This window comes from Salvelinus fontinalis, chromosome 21 (assembly GCF_029448725.1).
Source record: "Salvelinus fontinalis isolate EN_2023a chromosome 21, ASM2944872v1, whole genome shotgun sequence".
NCBI lineage: Eukaryota > Metazoa > Chordata > Actinopteri > Salmoniformes > Salmonidae > Salvelinus > Salvelinus fontinalis.
The window spans coordinates 8,329,393-8,339,531 of NC_074685.1; the positions used below are offsets into that span (position 1 = coordinate 8,329,393).

General features: G+C 41.9%; 1 protein-coding gene across 1 annotated transcript in view; it reads right to left on the reverse strand.

The window, feature by feature from the left end:
* LOC129818118 (fibrinogen C domain-containing protein 1-like) overlaps positions 1–7,924 on the reverse strand; it is a 315,002-nt gene extending 307,078 nt beyond the window's left edge. Inside the window, exons 1-2 of the mRNA XM_055873713.1 lie at positions 7,810–7,924; positions 6,821–6,947 (exon numbers count right to left, since the gene is read on the reverse strand). The gene's annotated coding sequence lies outside the window, so the exon portion shown is untranslated. The remainder of the gene's footprint in view (positions 1–6,820; positions 6,948–7,809) is intronic.
* Between the last annotated feature and the right edge of the window lie 2,215 nt (positions 7,925–10,139).

Here is a 10,139-nt window from a genome sequence, read left to right on the forward strand (position 1 = left end):
CTCTCCCTCTCCTCCCATCTCATGTTGCGTGGGCGCACAACAGGCTCACCTACATACAGTGCTACAAGGACGGGGACAAGCGTTTCTTGTTCGGCAGGGAATCAAGCCATTTAATGTTCTCTTTTATGGTGAGCCAGCCTCCTGTAGTGGTTCAAGTCCCACTTGTAAGAAGGGAGGATGGGAGGATGCGAGGGGGGGAGGAATCAAAAAGCTCTTGTTCTTATAATGTCTCATAATTCCATGAAATCTCTTTACCCCCCACTGTGCTCCCCTTCCATTAAACCCCCTGCCTGAACCCCTACTGTGACTAATCTCCTTTTCCTCTGTACCCCCCGTACCCCCATACCCCTCCTTGTACTCCTCCCTGTACCCCCCGTAGCTCAAACACCCGTCGGCTCTCCTCCCCCCAAGGACACTGGCTGGCTGAGATATTCTCCTAATAATAAAGACACTGCGCTGCACTCTCCAGGCACTGTTAAGTAAGAGATGAGAGCTCCGTGGTTGCTTCTTTATTCATCTTTGTTCCAATTTTATATTTTTCTGCAAAGTGAATCTTCTCTACCAGCTCGGCTTCTCACTAGCTGTTTGGTTGGATTTAGGGGTAGTTAGAGTAGAGAGCTCAGATGTGACTTGTCTTGGGGGACGATGGAACTAGTGAATAGGCCTCTTCAAAATTAACAAAACACAAGTAGTGTAAAGTATACACGAAGTAGCAGAGCAAAATAGGTCCCCATTTTTTAAGGGTGTGTAAACATGTTGGTCCCTTTCTAGTAGAATCCCAAAGGGACAGGTGGGTTGGTAAAGCAGCACACACAGGCATAGCTACAGTTAATCTGCTCGAGCCTGTAAAGAATTAAACCTTAAGGATAAGTTTACCCAAAATCCAGAAACTCCCAAATGATTCCATCCATTGAAACTAGTTCAGCAGAGCTTGCCCTCTCCCCGTCTCTCTCCCTAGATTGCAAAACTGAGACGGTTGCTAAAACGGGTCATGTGACAGGTGACTTGCTGAATGCAGGCCTTGCTCTGCTCTGTTGTCAGTGAATGCATGATTCACAAACTGCACAAATTCATTGTTTTATTGAAAGTGTATGGCCAAATTAGCTATTTCGGTTTTGTTTGAGTCAGGAAATGTGTACTTTTTCACCTAAAACATTTGCGTTATTTTATATCATTATTTTATGTAGCTGAATGCCACAGCAGCGGAGATGGATAACAACTGCGCATGAGCTCCCTCGTGGCGGAAACCTTGGTCACGATATTCCCTTAGATGAATTTTGATGTCACAGTTTTATTTGATGGGAGAAAGCTGGTGCAAAATTTGATAGAGTTAGGCCTATCGCAGGTGAAGTTAATTACGCAAAGTGGGAAAAGAGATGGTACAGTAGCATGAGCCGACTGGTGTTCGGTCCGTGGCTGCACTTTATACAGGAAATCAAGGGAAGAAGGCACCAAATTTCACAGTTTTCCAGTAAAAGATTCAGTAAAATAGATTCAGAAGATTTATTAAAAAAAATATTGAACCTTTATTTAACTAAAATCTCACGATACATGGCCCCATTCATTCTATCCTTTACATGGATCAGTCGTCCTGGTCCCTTTGCAGAAAAACAGCCCCAAAGCATGATGTTTCCACCCCCATGCTTCACAGTAGGTATGGTGTTCTTTGGATGCAAACCAGCATTCTTTGTCCTGCAAACACGACGAGTTTTTACCAAAAAGTCCTATTTTGGTTTCATCTGACCATATGACATTCTCCCAATCTTCTTCTGGATCATCCAAATGCTCTCTAGCAAACTTCAGATGGGCCTGGACATGTACTGGCTTAAGCAGGGGGACACGTCTGGCACTGCAGGATTTGAGTCCCTGGCGGCGTAGTGTGTTACTGATGGTGGGCTTTGTTACTTTGGTCCCAGCTTCTGGGATTTTTGCTCACCATTCTTGTGATAATTTTGACCCCACGGGGTGATATCTTGCGTGGAGCCCCAGATCGAGGGAGATTATCAGTGGTCTTGTATGTCTTCCATTTCCTAATAATTGCTCCCACAGTTGATTTCTTCAAACCAAGCTGCATACCTATTTTTACCTGGAAGTGTTTTTCAATTGTAGATTTGTGTTTAGTTGTTCAAGGTTCCAAACATATGTCATTTTTTTACCCCATCTAGTGACTATATGACAGAATAGGATTAAAATATCTTGCTAGCTAGTCTTGGGTGTTAGCCAGGGAGAAGTTACAAGAGAGACGGGTTTGAAAGATCTTTTCAATATTGTAATTTCAGCTGGTTTACAAAACCGAAAGTAAAAGACGCAAAAACTAACTTAAGAATGGGAAGCATAGAAATAGTGCACATTGAACAGATATGCTTTCAATGAGAATGACAGATGTATAACACATTTCAATGTGAATTTGCCACAAAACTTGAATCTGTGACGTCAAGCTCCATATAAGGGCATATCGTGACGTTTCAGGGTTTTCCCTACGAGGGCGCTCATGCGCAGTTGTTACCCATCGCCTGTGTTGTGGCAGTCAGCTACATAAAATAATCGCAAATATTTTAGGCGGAGAAGTACACATTTCCTGACTTAAAACCGATAAACCTTTTGACAAGAATAGCTAATACTGCCGTACACTTTCAATAATACAATTAATTTGTCCAACAGTTTGCAGATTTGTGAATCATGCATTCACTGACAACGGAGCACAGGGAGTCCTGCATTTAGCAACGTCTCGAGTCACATGACCTGTTTTTGCACCTGTCTCAGTTCTGCACTCCAGAGAGAGAATGGGAGAGGGCAAACTCTACTGAACTAGTTTCAATCTATAGAATCACTTGGGAGTTTCTAGAGTCAGGGAGGCAGGGTGCAAAGTGTTCTCTAAAGGGTTCTCTCAACCAGAGCTGGATTTACAGGGCAATACGTTCTAAGAAAGTAGGGGATTCCTTTTAGCAGGCAGCTTACCCAAAACCAAAGGGTATTTTCGCTTCTTACAAAAAAGGTACAAACTTCCAAATCTGTAAGCCATTATTATCCATTACCGTTATTTAAAACATAATGCAGCAGTATAATTAGAATATTTAATGGATGTACCAGTGAGAGTTCAATGGACACCAAGGTGGATCCTGATGGTTTAACACTACAGGTCAGGTCGTGTTTCAGAGGACGCATGGCTCTCGACCTTCGGCTCTCCCGAGTCCATAAAAACAAAAAAAGAAACACTACAGATCAGAAACACTAAATGACTCAAGATGAAGTCAAACGATTCATAGCTTGAGTCCGGCAGCTGGTAGAAGCAGAACTCTGTCACGAATAACTCCATTGTGAGTAATGTTAGCTATGGGCTCCACTGTCACTATCATGGGTGATAACTTTGCCCTCCGGATACTCTAACAGTGGCAGGAAGACCCGTAGAAACCTCTTAGCTAATTGACTGGAGCAGTGTCTTATTTGGACTGACTCTCTTGACTAAACTGTAAAACAAATACCTGTTTGAGATCACTGGTTAAGAATGAGCAATGGAGATTTGGTTGCTAGGAGACAGGGGATGTTGGTGGACAGCAGGTGGATGGGTTCTTTCTCTGTAGTCCCTCTGACAGCTAACTGTGTTGTTTTGAGTAAATATTTAGAATGTATTCATTTATTTTTTGATGACTTTTCCCCAATGTGTCATCTTAGAATGAAAATGCATTGATCTCTCTCCTCTCTGTGTATGGATATATGCTAACTTGGTTGCCTTGAAATAATGTACAGTACAGAGACTTTTAACATAAAACAGTTATGGTACAGAGCAGAAACCTGAGGCCTGATGCTTTGTGGGCTTTCCACTCATACAGGCGTCCAGTAGAAATACTAACCTAACCAGATAGGAGCACTCACTCACACAGACAGTCAACACACACGCCCGCACGCAGGCCTGCATACACACACGTACAAACACGCACACATGCACGTACACACCCATTCGCACACCCAATCGCACACACACACACACACACACACACACACACACACACACACACACACACACACACACACACACACACACACACACACACACACACAATTAGATCTGTAATTGGGACTTAGGAGCCATGACAAGAGCCCTCACCAGAGTGGGGTCAGTGGACTGGTACAGATAACCTAGGATGGGGTCAGGGGTGTCATGTGTGATACAAACCATCAGAGCACAGAATGAACTCTCAAAACCACCCTCTCTCTCTCTTTCTCTATCGCTCTCTGCTCTCTTTCTCCTTTTTCTCGCCTCTCTCTCTCCTCATCCCGCACTCTCTTTCATCTCTCTCTCGCTCTCTCTCCTCTCTCTCTCTCTCCTCTCTCTCTCCTCTCTATCTCCCTCTCTCTCCTCATCTCTCTTTCTCTCTCTCTCTCTGTCTCTCTTTCTCCTCATCTCTCTCTCTCAATTCAATTCAATTTGCTTTATTGGCATGACGTAGCAATGTACATATTGCCAAAGCTTACTTTGGAGCTTAATTCTCTCTCTCTCAATTGAATTCAATTTAAGGGCTTTATTGGCATGGGAAACATATGTTTACATTGACAAAGCAGGTGAAATAGATAGTAGACAAAAGTGCAATAAACAATACACATTTTACAGTAAACATTACACTCACAAAAGTACCAAAAGAATAAAGACATTTCAAATGTCATATTATGTCTATATACAGTGTTGTAACGTTGTTCAAATAGATCAAGTACAAGAGGGAAAATAAATAAACATATTTGTGGGTCTGTGTAATCTGAGGGAAATATGTGTCTCTAATATGGTCATACATTTGGCAGGAGGTTAGGAAGTGCAGCTCGGTTTCCACCTCATTTTGTGGGCTATGCTCACTGAGTCTGTACATAGTCAAAGCTTTCCTTAAGTTTGGGTCAGTCACAGCAGTCAGGTATTCTGCCACTGCGTACTCTCTGTTTAGGGCCAAATAACATTCTAGTTTGCTCAGTCTTTATTTGTGATTCTTTCCAATGTGTCAAGTAATTCTCTTTTTGTATTCTCATGATTTGGTTGGGTCTAAATTGTGTTGGGGCTCTGTGGGGTCTGTTTGTGTTTGTAAACAGAGACCCAGGAGCAGCTTGCTTAGGGTACTCTTCTCCATGTTTATCTCTCTGTAGGTGATGGCTTTGTTATGGAAGGTTTCGGATTTTCTTCCTTTTAGGTGGTTGTAGAATTTAACGGTTCTTTTCTGGATTCTTTCTCTCTCGCTCTCTCTAACTCTCTCCTCATCTCCCCATCTCTCTCTCTCTCTCCCCATCCCTCCTCATCTCTCGTCATCTCAACAGTCCGTCAAGTGAGACCGAAAAAGAAATGAAAGGAAAATATATGATATAATAATCATATATCACTCATTTTCTTTCTGTGTCTGAAAAGTACTGTATCTAGATTATTTTGCAATTGAACTCGGATAGGCTTAGCCTCAGGGGCGTTATGTCAACGAGCTGATGCCATTGCCTCAGCCAATGGGGGAGAGGGAGAGAGATGGAGAGAGAGAGAAAGAGAGGGAGACAGAGAGGGAGAGGGTGAGAGATGGAGAGAGAGAAAGAGAGGGAGACAGAAAAGGGAGAGGGTGAGAGATGAAGGGAGGGAGAGGAAGACAGAGGGGGAGAGGGAGATTGAGAAAGAGAGAGTTACAGTGATGTAATGGGGACGTGTGGGTTTAGGGTGCCATGGATGAAAGAGACTCACACTCTTTCACCTCAGTGTTGAGTGATAAATTATCAAAGGTACAAATGATTGAGGAGAGGAGCAGGCCAAGAGGTGAGGACTTTAATAAAAACCTACAGCGCCCCTCTACAGAATTCAGTATTCTAATCGGACTGGGAAAAGATACGGGGCATTAATGTGACAGTGCTAAAATGTGCAGAAATCTGGAAAAATCTGTATAAAGTCTGCATTGTGCACGCTACTTTCAGTGCATAACATACATTTTTTTTACGTTGTGGAAAGATTCAATTGCCTATCTCTATGGGTTGATACTACAGGTGAGAATAGGGCATATGTTATTAACAGGCAGATCAGTATCACAGGACTTTGTGTTTCTTCCTTCCAGTTCTCATCAACAACAGATCTGTCACAGAAGGCTCTGTCTTTACAATAACTCTTGTTGTCAATGAATGCTGTGTGAAGCATTGTGTTATGTGTTTCAAGCTTCAGTGTGAAGCATTGGGTGTATGTGTGTCAAGCTTCAGTGTGAAGCATTGGTTTATGTGTTAGGCTTCACGTAGTGTGTGTCATGTCTTTTCTTGGATGTCACTGCATGATTTCTCTAGAGTCTAAAGACATTTTTTTAAATATGCAAAAATATCTCATAAGCACCTTTTATATTTATAAAAAACAGAAACTTGCACATTTTGTGCTTGTAGCTTAGAGGTACAGCATCTATTACCTATAGGGTGCTCTCTGGTTTGGGTTCACACTATGAAGCTACAAGTCCCACATTGACATTCTCAGAGTTAAATGCATATGATTCATACAACAAGCTCTCACAGTCTCACAGCAGAATTAGACATTCATGTTTCTCAAAAGTCAAATTTCGAAGTTGTTCCAAAAATCACATTTCTAAGTGTTTAAGGCTAAGTTTAGGCATTAACTCTGAAATCTTAAGGTTAGGCATTAACTCTGAATAGTTAAGGGAAGGGTTAAGGTTTGGGATAGGTTTAAAACAAAAATATCAAAAACAACTTTCTGTGACTGGATTCAAACTTGCAACCTTTGGCACCAGGAGGCAGAAGCTTACACCCTCATCTGCCATGCCTGTACACAATGCCCTAGCAAAACTGAAACCTACTTGACGGTAAAAGCACTCACTGTTGCCTTTAATGTCCAGTTTCCACATCATCTCCCGACGTCCTCAGACATGGATGGACTTTGGAATACTGACTTGTATCACGGGTGACCTGGCTGGATTTATACAGGGCCTTCTCCACGATCAAATCTGCAAACCGTGAACAAGTTTATTATGTTATAACACACACCAGGAGGGGAGATATTTTTTCATAAGATATTAACATATGACTTTGACCAGATTGCATAACAGTAAACCACATAATTCTGCTAATAAAATGTAGCTCCAACATGTGGCACTCTTCCAGCCAGCCCTGTCTCCTCTCCTTCCTCCTTTCTGCCACTCCCGCCTCCACAACCACCGCTGGCCATTTATTAACATAGTCTGCTGTGTAAAGTGTAAAAGAGCTCAGCAACACTTTGGCACAAATAGATATGTCAAGGGGTGTGTGTGTGTCTGTGTGTGTGTGTTTGTGCACATGCATATGTGTTTGTGCATGTGTGTCTGTGATGGGGGGGGGGTATCCTCGTTATACTCGGTCAATTAGAGAACTAACCGTTTCCTCATATCGTATTCATTCCAGGAGGATAAGCCAATTAACCCATCTGAAAGATGTGTGTGCTTCCCCCAACTCAAAATAAGCTATATTTTCTGAATGCCAAGTAACAGATGTAGCTTTTAACATGATACTAATAGTTGCTCCAGGGACCAAACTCCAAAACAGAATTGGCAAGTAGAAGAAAAAAAACACAGAGAGAATCCTGATTAACTAATTTCAACCACTGCAGTGTTTCTGTTACTGAGAGTGAGGTTTCGCTGTAAATGGAAAGTAAATTAAAAGTTAGGAAGCAAGAGAGGGAGAGAGGGAGAGTTCCTGCGTTCCTGTGTGTTTTCACACTCTTGTGTCAGTGTGTTTGACTGAAGTCTTTGTATGTCCCTACCATTAATGTATGAGAGTGTTTATGTGTGTATATAGTTCCATGTGTTTAATTTTCCCCAAATGTACACTTACTAGTGAGACGTCCATCAGACTTCACAGTCCACAGCACTCTGTCTAGTCTCAGTCGGCCTCAGAAAACCACCAGACCACCGCTGCCTCAGCCGCCACCCACCTGCCCACACACAGGCTGTTTCTGCTACTAAAGCCCCTTCAAAGCCCTGTATCAGGAAATCAAATAAAAAACAAATGAGACAAACAAGCAAACTAATAGTCCAATAAATGAAGTAAGGCTGCCATGCTGCCGAAATGAGTGAGCTGCAGCTTCTGGACGTGGACAATTAATTAATGGGCAGTCCTGTGGGTGTTTGTGTGTGTGTGTGTGTTTGTCTGTGTGTGTGTATTTGTGTGTGGCAGACCGGTGGGTGTTTCAGGGAGTCGTCTGCTGTTCCCTTCTGATAAGAACATTTGTGCTGTTTTTGATTCGGTTATGGCAAGAGGAGATTATGGTTTGGCTGTGGCCAGCGCTCCACTCATTAAACAGTGTGTTGGTGCCAGTCCTTTGTACCCTGTGCCAGGGTCTCAGTACATTCTAATAGAAGGCTGGTAATAACAGCAGAGACACACTGTGACTGTGTGAAACCTGGCCCTGCTTCAGTCATGCCAACGGAAATGAGGTTTTGGAAGGGAGGTGCAGGGTTTGGTTATTAACATTTGGCCTCCAGCAGTGATAGAGTGCATTTATTTTCTCATTTCAACCTGTTGTGGTGTTGTTTAAGGTGAGGTGAGGTGTGTGGACAGAAGCATGGAGTTTAGAGAGCGAATGATAGAAGGATGCATGTGTGTATGTTTTACATTTATTTTTACAATATGACATTGCATAGGTCCCATGAGTTCCACTTTTCTCTTATAATTACATAGCATTAACAGTAACCAGAACTTTCATTTCAAATATGTCTCTCTCCTGTTTCAAGCCTATACTGAATAAGAACAGGGACTGACTCTTACAAAATGGTTATCACTGCTCTTAAGACCATGATTAGCCTTCTAAGAGGTGATAATGAATGAACTTCCATCATAGGGGTTTTCAGGGTTTTCACTTTATAACTGCTGGTTAAAAATGGCTATTTTTGGATCTGCGAAAGACAGTGGCAGCCAATGATTGGATGAATAGCCGGGGTGCAAGGTGGTTGGAGTTGTCAACAAAGCAACATGGTAGAAATATGATGCCAGTTTCTTTGAGAAGATATATAAAGTGTAATGTGCATTTGAACTGGAGCATAAATACACCTATTTCACTTTTGCATGTCAAAAAACGAATGACCACTGCTGCACATGCTGCCTCTATTTTGAACAGATTAGATTATACTATTTAGAACGAGCAGCCAGCTCACGAGCTAACAAGTGCACTAGGGAGAACGGCCATCACTAGTTACCACAGCTACAAAGTCATAAAGCCCGCCTTTTTCTACAATTCTTCTTCTTAAAATGTGATTTTAAACCTAACCCTAGCCTTAAACCTAACCGTAACCACTCTGCTAACCTTTTGCCTAACCCTAACCTTAAATTAAGACCAAAAAGCACATTTTTGTTTTCATAAATTTATACTGTGGCCAATTTTTACTTTGTGGCTGAGATAACTAGTGGAGACCAGGGAGAACGTAACAAGCATGCAGATGCAATAAGTGAAAACACATGATCTAACTGGGGATAGCCTGCTAACATGGCACAAAGCATGATGAGCTAGCCAGTTAACTTTCATTCTGAAATAACTTCAAATTTCCAAGTTAGTCAGATATTAGTTTAGAAAGACTTGTAATTGTCATGGGAGTTAACTAGCTAGCAAGCTACCAGCTAGTTATAGCTAGCTAGCTGCTTATCAAAGGTAGATAACTTGTTAAATGGATAATTTTTTTACTATTTCTCAATGTTTCTCAAAAGTACTGTAGCTGGCTACTTAATTTGATCATGCTTTGTGATACACCCAGTTTTATGCTGTTTTAGTCCACACAATATGTCGCCCTTTCACCTACAGTAGAATCTGGGGGGAAACAAAATTGGCCACGATTCTTTTGTCCCTCCAGATCCACAATGAGAGTGTTTTAGCTAGTGCATTCCTCTATCCTTTAACTTGTTGGATGTAGTTGTCTGGTTTATTTGGTCCCACGCTGTTATGATTATTTATTTACTGTTTTCTTTTGTAACGATTTTCGTCGTCGGATGAAGAGTAGTCGGACCAAAGCGCAGCGTGGTAAGTGTTCATGCTTATTTTTATTGAACTGAACACTATAACAAAAATAACAAAGAGAAAGAATGAACGAAACTGAAACAGTTCTGTCTGGTGCAGACACAATAACAGAAAACAACTACCCACAAAACACAGGTGGGAAAAGGATACCTAAGTA